The sequence below is a fragment of the Mauremys mutica genome, chromosome 4, assembly GCF_020497125.1.
Source record: "Mauremys mutica isolate MM-2020 ecotype Southern chromosome 4, ASM2049712v1, whole genome shotgun sequence".
Classification (NCBI taxonomy): Eukaryota; Metazoa; Chordata; order Testudines; family Geoemydidae; genus Mauremys; species Mauremys mutica.
In genome coordinates this window covers 121,634,940-121,646,870 of record NC_059075.1, presented here as the reverse complement: position 1 = coordinate 121,646,870, position 11,931 = coordinate 121,634,940, and positions in this window count along the sequence as shown.

The window sequence follows — 11,931 nt, the reverse complement described above, 5'->3', positions numbered from 1 at the left end:
TGCGACCGCGATGATCCAGGTGGAAAACCTTCCAATTGGTCCAACTTATCACACATATGCTGCAGCTGTCGACCCTGGCACTCCATCTCCTTATAGAAGGCATCAGATTGAGTAAACTGAGTAAACGTAGTCAAATCGCGTGGGTTTGATGACACATGTTCCAGCCGAGCCTCCTCTGTCCCCCCGCAATCGTGGCACCCCCAGGCCCCGTGGACACGGCATGGCTTTGGAGGGGGTGCATACGGCAAGGCTGTCTCCATAGGCTCGGGTGTATCGGGGGGTAACGGGACCGTAGCAGGATCAATCATGTCGGGGCCGATAGCCACATTGGAGGGTAGTGGGGCCGTAGCAGGGGCAACATCATCCATAGGGTAGGGGTTGGAAGCCAAAGGTATCACCGTGTCCTCACCACCGAAAAACTCTCTGGCTCCAACCGGCAACACAGAAGGCATTCCGGGCGTTGGGCGGCAAAGCTCAGAAAGGGCCGCCTGCACTCCTGCCTCGGCCACGAGAGTTTCTATTATCTCCTTCGCCTTATTCCATACTGGACTCAGGGAGAAGGCCTCCTTATCGCCCTGAGCCACCGACTTCCAAAGCTCGGAGCCTAACCGCTCCCAAACAGTTTTATCAAAAATTGTACTTGGTTGAACAGAAAGTCCCCTTCCCCGTCCCCACCGCAGCAGACGGGATAACGTATCAGAGGGGAGCTTCTCTCCCTGCCGCTCCGCGATGCGCATCAAATATTCATGCACCGTCCTTTCTTCCGCTGATGCAGCAGTTCCCATGTTAGCTGCTCACCTCTGGGCTGGGGTGTGCCTCCCTTTTCAGACGCCCTGCGGCTTGCCGCTCGACACTGAGCTCAGGTGCGCCCCTCTTTTCGGATGCCCTGCGGCTCCTAGCCGCTCGACACTGAACTCAGGTGCGCCCTTCTTTTCGGACGCCCTGCGGCCGCCGCTCGACACTGAGCTCAGGTGCGCCCCTCTTTTCGGACGCCCTGCGGCTCCTAGCCGCTCGACACTGAGACTCAGGTGCGCCTCCTTTTCTTCTTTTCAGTTCAGGCCACCAACACTATCCTCATTCAATCACGTCGGGGTCACCATTTGTTGCATCGCAGAGGAGCATGGACAGAGTCTGACAACCCATATGATCATAAACAGAGAGTTCTTTATTCATTTCCAGCATGCTCTTATATACCATTATGGCAAGCAATCAGACAGTTGCTAATTGGTTAATTAAATATACACAGCCGCAGCTGTAACCCCATCCTAATTAACATCCTACACACCTGTTTGACTTATCATCCTATTTACAGTTAGCTGGCCGATGAGAGCGGACCCAAGGCCAGCCCTTTACACACAGTTCCCAGCGTTATCGGCTCGTCCCAGAAGCCTAAACAATCTCAGCATTTCACATTCTATTCCCAACACACCACTGGTGTAGAAGATTTTGGTGCTAAAAAAGGGGCTGGTGGGAGCACTCGGGGATAGGCGGGAGGTGCCTCTACCGAGAACAAGGGAGGTGCGGAGGGGGACGCCTCTTTTCGTAATCTCCCCACCGCAGCTGAACAGTGCTGCCACAACAGAATATGTTGGATCTCGGCTCGAGGTTCCCTAAACAATGCCTCTCCGATCTTTATCCAATCGGAGTGATCTAGGGAGCCTCGGTTCGAGTACCATGGGCACTTATACTCAATCACTCGGAGCAATTCCTCCAAGTGCCGTAACGATACTGCAGTACACCCGTCCTGTTTGATAAGCTTCAATAACTCTTTTGCATGATCTTTTTGCTCAATGGATAAATCCCCCCCCATTACTCACGAGGGAGCGCGTTGCGCTGAGGTGCACCAAGGCTAAGCCAGCCGATGAGTCGGGGGTCCTGTGTCTGGATCACGTCGGGGTCACCAGATGTTGTATCGGGAAACAGAGACGAGACAGAGCTGCAGTGAGGCGTCCCTGGATAGTCCCAGACCGCCGCTTTTTATTCTCTTTCTTACAGACTTGTTACTCAGTATTACATGATTGACATCACACAGGTTACTTATTACTATATGATTGATACACCTGTTTACTTCATTCTGATTGGTTAAGGCTGGTTCCCATCACCGGGCCATTGTCTTGTGTGACTAGGCTAGCATAGCAGAAAGTGCATAATATACTGTGCTAATAACATGGTTCAGTGGAGGGACAGCGTGGTTTGCCAACATCTGTACCTACACTGTACCTACAACTAATTTCATTTTAAAATGAATCAATGAAATGCACTTTATTTATAATAGATTGTAATACTAAAGCCACCAAAAACACATGACAAATACAAGTTTTATGAGAATTGGTGAGCAAAGATCTCATAGCTCTTCAGGGTTGGACAAAGCAGTAATTTCCCTTAAAGAAGCTTTATTCATGGGGTTTTTTTTAAACAAAAGACATCTCTACGACACAGGTTGGCAGTCTAACATTTTTGAAACACTGAGTACTGAAAGTTAGGGTTTTTAACCAATTTAAGCTGTACACACACACACCACCATCACCACCACAACAACAAAAACCAAACCTCTTCCTGCTTTCCTATCACCAGTTCTGTTACTACAGAAATGAAATCTAGACATCCAGTAAAATAGCTAGTTCCACATTGTTCTTCAAACCTTAGATCAGAGAAATGCAGCTTTGCATTTGAGATACTATACGACTGTAATACATTTTGCACTGCCTGCATCTACACTGACATCAGGAGAGGAGAAGAGGACAAGACTGGCCCTAGCATATATGATTTTAAAAAAATAGGCGAGATGCACCCACCCACTATCAATGTAACAAGAACGGAGAACAGTAGCTGGGGCCAAGAAAGAAGATGGAATGAAACCCTCCTGTACCCACAACTGATATCTGAAAAGCATCAGTGTAGTGAGGCAGCCTGGCTCCTAGCCGTGTCTGAGATGGCCGAGCCAGAACAGATGTTGAAGTGGGCGGAGCCACTGCCACCTGTCCCCGCCCCCCAGAAGTCAAGGGGCGGGCCAGGAAGTATAAAGGCCTGGCCCCAGTGCTCAGTTGACCGCTGGCGAGGACAGCTGCTAGTGCTCTAGCTCCTGCTGGGCCGAGCCTGCCCCATGCTCGCTACCCTGAGGAGAACTGGCCGAGCCTGCCCCGTGCTCGCACCCAGAGGAGCTGCCTGAGCTTCCCCTCGCCCAGTATCCTGAGGAGCAGCCTGGCTTACCCAGCGCTCAGTACCCTGAGGAGCCCATGGTGTGGGACACTGTGGAAGATGCTGGGGATACACAGTTGTTGGTGTCACTAGGCATAACTCTAGGTAACTCAGGGGGGTGGAAGACCATGAGTGTCAATGAAGCCCCCCTGCTCTAGGCCTAAGTGAAACAAGGCTCCTCCATGATGAACTTTAACCAACCGAAGTAGCTGCAAAACAGAATGTGTAACAGTCAGCTTACAGCTCAAGGCAGTCTGAAGCAGTAGTGATAAGGGAAGTCTACATGCCTCTGTGAAGGACAAGATAACCGGTCTGGGAAAGTTTGCTAACAAGCTGCGAATGTTGCTTACTGTAGCTGCTACGGGGGAGGGAGGAAGGGTGGAAGAAAGGGGGAGAATCTAAGCTGAAGCAAACAACTTGAATATAAAAAGAGAGAGCTGCTTGTATCTGCGTGCTTGATTTGAGACGTGCTAGTCTCTTTGCACCGCTTTGAGATCTCAAATAAACTTTGTCTGCTTCTCCACCCTGGTGTGTTCATTAGCGTGAAGCACACCGGGCAATGAACCCCGCTGTTGCCCCCCTCAGGCCCTCTGTGCTGGCAACACAGGTACCAATGGAGGGGGAGATTGGAAGTGGCCCGGGGGTAGCTGACCCTAGTCTGGCTCCAGGGGACCCCGAACCAATGTCAGTGTGTTGCAGCCAGGATCCCCACTGACACAGCAGCAGACGGCCTGCCGCTGTTAGGGCCCTGGGCTGGGATGCAGTGGAGTGGGCGGGCCTGCATCCCCCCTGCCACCCCCACTCACGGGTGGTAGTCTCCTCCTCACCCCAATGTTCAGGGCCTGAGCCTTGAACTGCTTGCTGCCCCGCCCTGCTCAAGGGCCTGGGCTTATCTACTGTTTGCTCAGCCCCTGCCTAAGGGTCTGAGCCCTGAACTGTTTGCTGCCCCGCCCTGCCCAAGGGCCTGGGCTTATCTACTGTTCATTTGCTCAGCCCCTGCCTGAGGGTCTGAGCCCTGAACTACTGTTTGTTGCCCCGCCCTGACCTAGGATTTGGGCTTAAATTACTGAACTGTTTACTCAGCCCCTGCCTGGGGGTCTGAGCCCTGAACTGTCGCTTGTTGCCCCCTGTAGTGAGGTGGCCTGGCTCCCAGCTGCGCCTGAGATGGTCGAGCCCCAATACCGGACCCTTACAATAAGTCACTCTGCAGATCAAAGAAAAAAAGAGCAGCCAGTATTCAGACAGATAGGATCCTTATGACCTATATAGGAGAAGTGTGCTTTCTAAGTAAACTGTAGCAGTTTCCCAACAGAGTTTTCTTATGGATTTATTTATTAAGCAACAATTAAGATTAGGAATCTGATTTAAATCATGTAAATTTTCAGTTTTAGTTAACTGTGGAACTATTGCAGTTACTTTTATTTTACTCCTGCCGTCATAAAAAGCTACAGAGTTATAACAGATAATTACAAAGACTAAAGTTCATGCTTTAATATAATTAAGACCGGGCCACCCAAGATGAAAACTACACAATGGAAGAGTCCTACAACTAAATATCCCTTTATCAATGGAATCCTCAACCAAAATGTGAGGAAGGAGAAGAGTCACCCTCTAACTTTTGACAATAATTCAAGGTCAGCCAGCCACCAAGAAGACCAGCACCATTCATATTCTGGTTTTGGATAAAACACCTGATTTAGCCTACATCATAGAAACCTTCCTCCCTCCAAGCCTACACCCCGCTACACCCTTTACTAATAAAGTAACCATTACACAAGTTCTGAATCAGTAGTCTTTCTTCCCAATTTAGTTTTAACAGAAAAAGCTGCAACGCAAGTAGCTATGGGAGATGACACTGCAACTACTATGTATCGGTGGGGGAAAAGTGTGCTAGTTATGTCCTGGATATACTGGTCTGTTAAGTGTTATTGCTTTTAATATGCTAATGCAAACACTGTAAGAGAGTATTAATGTCCCAATGTACTGTAGCTTGTTTTAATTTGCTGTAATACTAGAACTGGTGCATGTGAAAAGTGTCTTAAAAGCTGATACTACAGCAGTGATATTCCCAAGCCAGCATGCGTAGGGCTGGGGGTGGGGAAGGGGAGTGCATCTAGGTATAAGTAACATCTCTCATACCAAACAGGAACTTTTCCACAGTTCATTGCAATTTGGAAGTGTGATTATTATACCTTATCTTACAAACACCATTACATATGCACAAGGTCAATAATTCCCCTCCCCATATATACAGAGGATGGATGAAAGGAAGTATCCCCATGATTTGGGGTATGTTTACACTGGAAAAGGGAGTTGTAATTTCCGGCTTGTGTAGACATACCCGTGCAGCTTGAAAACATTTTAAAAAACACCTTCAAAACTAAAGCCAACCTATCAAGAGTCCAGGCTGCAGACAGCACTCAGCACAGTGCAATTCAGTGATGACCTCAGTGGGGCATCGCTGCAGCAATCAGAGAAGAGAGCTGAGACTGGAAAAAGCAAGATGCAGCATGACAGAGTACCCAGGACACAGGCTCTGGGGATGGCACCAGTTCCCAACTGGGAGGGGGGCAGTTAAAAGCAGAAACAAAGTCTGGAGAGCAGCATCTTTCCTGAACTCTCCTAGTGTCCTGCAAAGCTGGGCTTCCCCTGCCTAAGGGAGGAATGGCTCCATCAGGGGAACTCCTTCCGCTACATAAACTCAGCAGTCTCTGCTGGGCCCCAGGCTGGGAGGGACAGGGGCAGGTGCTGTTAAAGGGTGGCACTGCTGTGGCAGTGACAAAGGGGGGGCCCTCAGCCCTTTTCCTGCCCCCCCGGAATCACACAGCCTGGTAAAAGCAAGAAGGTAAATAAAAAAAGGTGCTACATAAAAGCTGTGGCCTAAGGTTCCAGCCCTTGTGGCCAGCACACACTGAGCAGAGCTCAGCTGGTGCTATAGGCCAGGGGTTCTCAAACTGGAGGTCGGGACCCCTCAGGGGGTCATGAGGTTACTACATGGGGGGTCGTGATCTGTTAGCCTCCACTCCAAACCCTGCTTTGCCTCCAGCATTTATAATGGGGTTAAATATATTTTAAAAAGTGTTTTTAATTTATAAGGGGGTTCACACTCAGAGGCTTGCTATGTGATAGGGGTCACCAGTACAAAAGTTTGAGAACCATTGCTATAGGCTAAGGTCTGACTCAGCAGATCTAAGGTTTGTGTTGGTGGACAGAGCTCACCCATGTCTCTGCTTGGAGGCCACACAGCCCCACTCCTGCTACCAATCCTTGGAGTCCAGCCAGGGAGGCAGCTGTCAATGGGTGCGGTTGCAGGGCTGGGACTGTCCCCGTGACCAGTCCCCTCCAGGCAGTTCCATGTACAGGCTCAGTTCCCCAGCAGTACAGCAGAGTGGGCTCTCCCGCACAGGTACACAGATCAGGCTCTCCCGCAGCTGCATTCTCAATTATCCAACCCCCCATGTTCCTTGACCCCCCCGCTGTGGGATCCCTGCCCCATCCACCCCCCTTCCCTGTCCCCTGACTGCCTCCCACCACCCCATCCAACCCCTCCTCTTCTTCCTGATGGCCCCCTGGGACCTCTGCCCCATCCAACCACCCCTTCTCCCTGTCCCCTGACCACTCCTGGAACCCCTGCCCCTGACTGCCCTCCGCCGCCCCATCCAACCCCCACTCTCATTCCTGACTGCCCCCCCAGGACCTCTGCCCCCATTCAACCCTCCCTGCCACTCCCTGCCCCCTTACCGCGCTGCCTGGAGGTGGCTGATGGCGCTACAGCCACGAGGCTCTGCTGGAGCCGGGCCACGCCGCCGCGTGCAGCGCCTGGAGCACCGGGTCAGGCCGAGCTCACAGCCTCCCCTGCTTCCCGCGAATCAGCTGTTCGCACGGGAAGCCTGGGAGGGCTCAGAAGCAAGTGGTGGCTTCGCGCTCAGGCCCAGCGAGGCGGAGGCGGAGGGGGGGTGAGCTGGGGCAGGGAGCGGCTCCCCTGCGCCCCTGCCCCGGGTTACCTGCTGCGGCACGGGCGGCCCCCCCTGCCCCAGCTCACCTTGGCTCCATCTCTGTCTCGCTGGGCCTGAGTGCAAAGCTGCCGCACCGCTTCTCTGCCCTCCCAGGCTTCCCGCACGAACAGCTGATTCACGGGAAGCTGGGGGGATGGGGAGAAGCGGGGCGGAGCGTTCAGGGGAGGAAGCAGAGTCGGAGCAGAGGTGAGCTGGGGCCAGGGGAAGGGGCGGGACCCACCAAATTTTCCCTGAGAGCACCCGCAGAGTCAGCGCCTGAGGTGCCACTTTTGGATAATGTGCTCAGGGGGAGTAGCCGCTCCCCCTGCTGCCCCCCTAGATACGCTACTAGGCGGAGGCGGGGCCAGAGCCTCAGCCATTCTCGTGGGGGCCCCTGCGGGGTCCGGGGCCTGGGGCAAATTGCCCCACTTGCTCCCCCCTCTGGGCGGCCCTGTGTGTGTGGAGGGGAGGCGATGTCATGCTGTTTGAAGTTTATACGCATGTTAAAGGGGCTTATTGAGCATCTGAACACAGTATAGGAAACACTCAGGATCCTCAGTCCTCAGTATAGGAAACACTCAAGGTCCTCTCCCCTGCATCCAGGTGGGCTCTGTCCACTCTCTGTCTCCAGTCCAGAGACCCTGTGCTTTCCAGCTGGGCATCTGATATCACCTGCCCCCAAGCCCCACCTCTGTCCTTTGTCTTCTGTCCAGGTAAATAGAGTCGCCTGGGCCTTCTCTCCTCTCAGCCATCCTTTGTTCCCCACTGTCCTCAGCCCATTGTCCTCCCACTGTCCAGAATGACTGTGGCATCTGAACTGGGTCTCCTGGTCACCAGGTCACCTGTCGCTGGGGTATCCATTGTCCCGGCCATCGTCTGGGGTCCCAAGTTCCATCACTGGTCCTCTGCAGGGCCGGCCCACAACAGTTTGGCACCTGAGGCGGGGAGCTCAAATGATGCCCCTATGCCCCCTCACTTGGGCCAAAACTTTGAAAGGTCTCAATTCTGCCTTCTTCCTGTTCTACTCCTCTCATGGTACTGGTCTGCTACCTACCCCAATAAAGGAGAACTAACAACTTAAAATACCTTGTTCAAAATTTTTAAGTAACTCTTACATTTGCTGTTCAGGCGTTTGAAAGTTAACTTTTCTTGTCTACATAGTAAACACTGGCATTTTTCTGTTTGAATAATCAAAGTGGTGCTTTCTGTGCCTTCGTGTTTCAAAGATTTGAACTGCTTCCTGATAGTCCACAGTCTGGGCCAGCTCATACTCTATTGAGATGGTTGCAAGGCCGACCAGCCTCTTCTGTGTCATTGTGGAGCTTAGATGTGTTGGCAACTGTTACAGGATGAGTTAGAAGTATGCGCAGAGCAACAAAAGCATTTGGAAAGAGAGTGGTCATCTTATTTGTGCACATATATTCCAGAACAGCCTTTGGAATTGATCCTGCTGAAATGTATGTTGAAAGAGTTTTCAGTTTATCACCTAAATCACTCGCATCAATATCACGCATGTCATCCTGTGTCAACTCTGTCTCAAGTGCCCTGCTGGTGTAGGTCTTCAGGTATAGTGAGGAGTTTTGGAATATCATGCAACATCCCAAATATACTGCTGTGTTCCTTGAGCTGCATGAAACATTCTTCAACTGACTGTATTGCACAATCTAGCACCTGGGGTCTCTTAGGGGATTATCCCGTGCCTCGTAATCAAAATGTCATCTTCTTCTTCTTCAGAGACTCTTGTATTCTTGAATGGATGGGAAAATAGCTTCAGTGTGAAGTTCCTCTGCCAACTTCTGTGCACTCTTCAGAAAGTTTTGAAATCCTTCATCTGACTGGTAAGACTGTAGGTATGACTTTGTTTTGTCCAGTTGTTCCATTGCTCCAGATATATCAAGGTCAACACCTTGGAGTCTCTTGCTTACAACATTTATTTCAAACAGTATGCCATGCCACAACACTAAGCCACACAGAAATTTGAAGTTATGTGTTTCTGGTGATTCCATTTCCCTCTGGTACTGTTCTCACACGAACAGTTCCTGTCATAGTATTATCCTCCATAATGACAGCTATGGCATCATCTATCTTCCCAATTTGGTGTTTAATAGGCTTTATCATCTCCACTCGACTTTCTCATCATGTGGCACTCAGTGGTTTCAGTGTCAGAGAGGATGTTTCCAGATGTTGCTTCAAAATTTGCCATTGATGAGTTGATGCAGAGAAAAATACATTAAAAACTTCAGCAGCCTCACTAGAAGCTGATGCTGCATCACTGACCACCAAGTTCAATGAATGAGAACTGCATGGGACAAAAAAGTCTTGAAGGTTTAACTCTCGGGTCCGTGTCTGCACTCCTCTGTTCTTTCCTCTCATGTTGGCACCATTATTGTAGCTCTGACCTCTGATGTCAGCTATCGCAATTCCCATATCTTCCAGCTTTCAAGAAGCACATTTGTCATATCAGCTCCTGTAGTATCATCAATGTGAATAAATTCTAGAAAATGCTCTCTGACAGTCACCATTGCAAGGACATTTTCACTAGTTTCTGTTGTTACAAAATGCAGCATTAAAGTCATTTGTTCCGTATGGCTGATGTCAGGTGTGCAGTCCAGAATAACAGAGTAATATCTTGCTGACTTCAGATCTGCCACAATCTTGTATTTGACTTTTATTGCCAGTAACTGTATGATCTCATTTTGAATTGTTTTTCCAAGGTAGTAGTATGTGTACATTTCTTGGGTGGTGACTCTTTTTAGATGCTCCTGGAGTACAGCATCAAACTCAGCCATCAGCTCCACGATTTTAAGGAAGTTTCCATTGTTTGGCACATACAACTGATTTGAAGTGTCACACAGTGCTGATGTAAGCAGTGTCAGAATGAGCTCTCCCCTAACATCTGGTGGTGAGCTGTGCAAAAAGACTTCAGGGATTGATCTTGTTTGCATGGGCTCACCCATCCTGCCTAGTATGATGGACTGCCTGCCCAAATGGTCAGTTTGGCTGCTGTGGGATCCCCAGTCTCTTTGTTATTGGGGAAGGAGTAATAAAGTGTTGTTATCTTGGTTATGTGAATCAAGGACAGGAGAACTGTCCTTGGCATTTTATGATGGAGGGACTCGCCCTCACCTAAGTAGCACTCACTAGGCAAGGGACATGGGTTCCAAACCCCACCCATTCTAGTGAATTAGAAGATATAGGAGACAGGTATTTGTATCTGGCTGTATGGGTCTTCTCTGAGCTCTGTAAGTGCCACTTTTACCTTGTATCTCTCCAGTGTACAATAACAGAGCTAATTTTGGCTCTATTAGGAGTCTTTTTACATTTTATAGAGCTGAAATCATTGATCCTTAGGTCTACAGGTTAGTTCAGGCTACTGGTGCCAGGGCCGGCTCCAGACCCCAGCGCTCCAAGTGTGTGCTTGGGGCGGCGTGCCGCAGGAGGGCGGCAGGCAGCTCCGGTGGACCTCCCGTAGGCGTGCCTGCGGGAGGTCCACCTGAGCCATGGGACCAGCGGACCCTCCGCAGGCACGTCTGCAGGAGGTCCACCGTGCTTGGGGCGGCGCAATTCCTAGAGCTGCCCCTGACTGGTGCAACAGTATTGAGGCTCTTCTACTATCACCTGAAGTCACTAAAAAACTGAAAGCTGTGTTGAGTTGTTGGGGTGCGGAACACAAGTTGGTGAGCCAATAGTGGAGAGGAGTGGATAGTGGAGAGGCCTGGTGAGCAGAGCAGATAGCAGGGCAGCTGGTGGAGTAGAGTGGCTAGCAAACAGCTGGCAGAGAAGAATGGTTAGCAGCATTAAAACAACAACATTTTGCAGGCCATCAGGGCTGTTATGCTCAATGGGTTTGCAAGGCCCTGTGCAAGGTGCACAGAGCATTAATCTCTAGCCCTGGTGCATCCAGTCAAAACAGGCCAAGGTCAAAGGGGCCAAGGGGAGGCAGATGTCAGTTTGAGTGCATTGAAAAAACTTCTTCCACTAGAAAGCTTTGACTGGCTCCAAGTCCTATCACTCTCCTTATCCCCCGCCCCATAATGTTTTTCTCATCTACTATGAGATTACTGCCTAGGGAGGTCATGGTGGCAGGAGTGGGGTGCTGGAAGGGGAGGTGCCCACAGAAAGAGCAATCTCCAAAGACACAGCCCACAGTGTCAGCGCCTCCTCTAACCCAAGTCCCTGATCCAGGATTCTAATACCTCTGGGTTCTTTCTGTGGGAGCTTGGTGGGCATCGCAGTGGGTGTGTCCCACAGCGCTAGCCCTTTTCCCTACAGTCCCTAGGGCAGTTTCCACTCAGACCCAGGAGGAGAACCCCCCAGTGGCACTTATTGCTGATCAGACAGGTTTCAAATCTGGAACCCCCAGCACTAAAAGCTGGGACCACCACTGCTAGAACTAAAGGACTATGTCCGCAGGCTGGCACCTGAAGGAAAGTCATCACCCTCCCATTGACCCTAGCCACTGGTGGGGGGCTTGGACATAGCATGACCCAGAGTGGGTGAGGCAAGGAGCCCAGGCAGCGCTGCTGCTGAGAATCCAGGCAGAAGAAGGGGTTAGCTGGGCCGTTAATACCATTAGCCTCCTATTCTCCACGAGCAGTGCCCTCCAGCCTGCCTTGCTACACCAAGGGCCCCAACGACCTCCCACAAACGATGCTACTGCTAGTGCCACAACAATGGAGATTCTAGGCCTGGGGACCGACTACCCAGTGGTCCATTGGCCAGGGCCCCAGAGGGGATG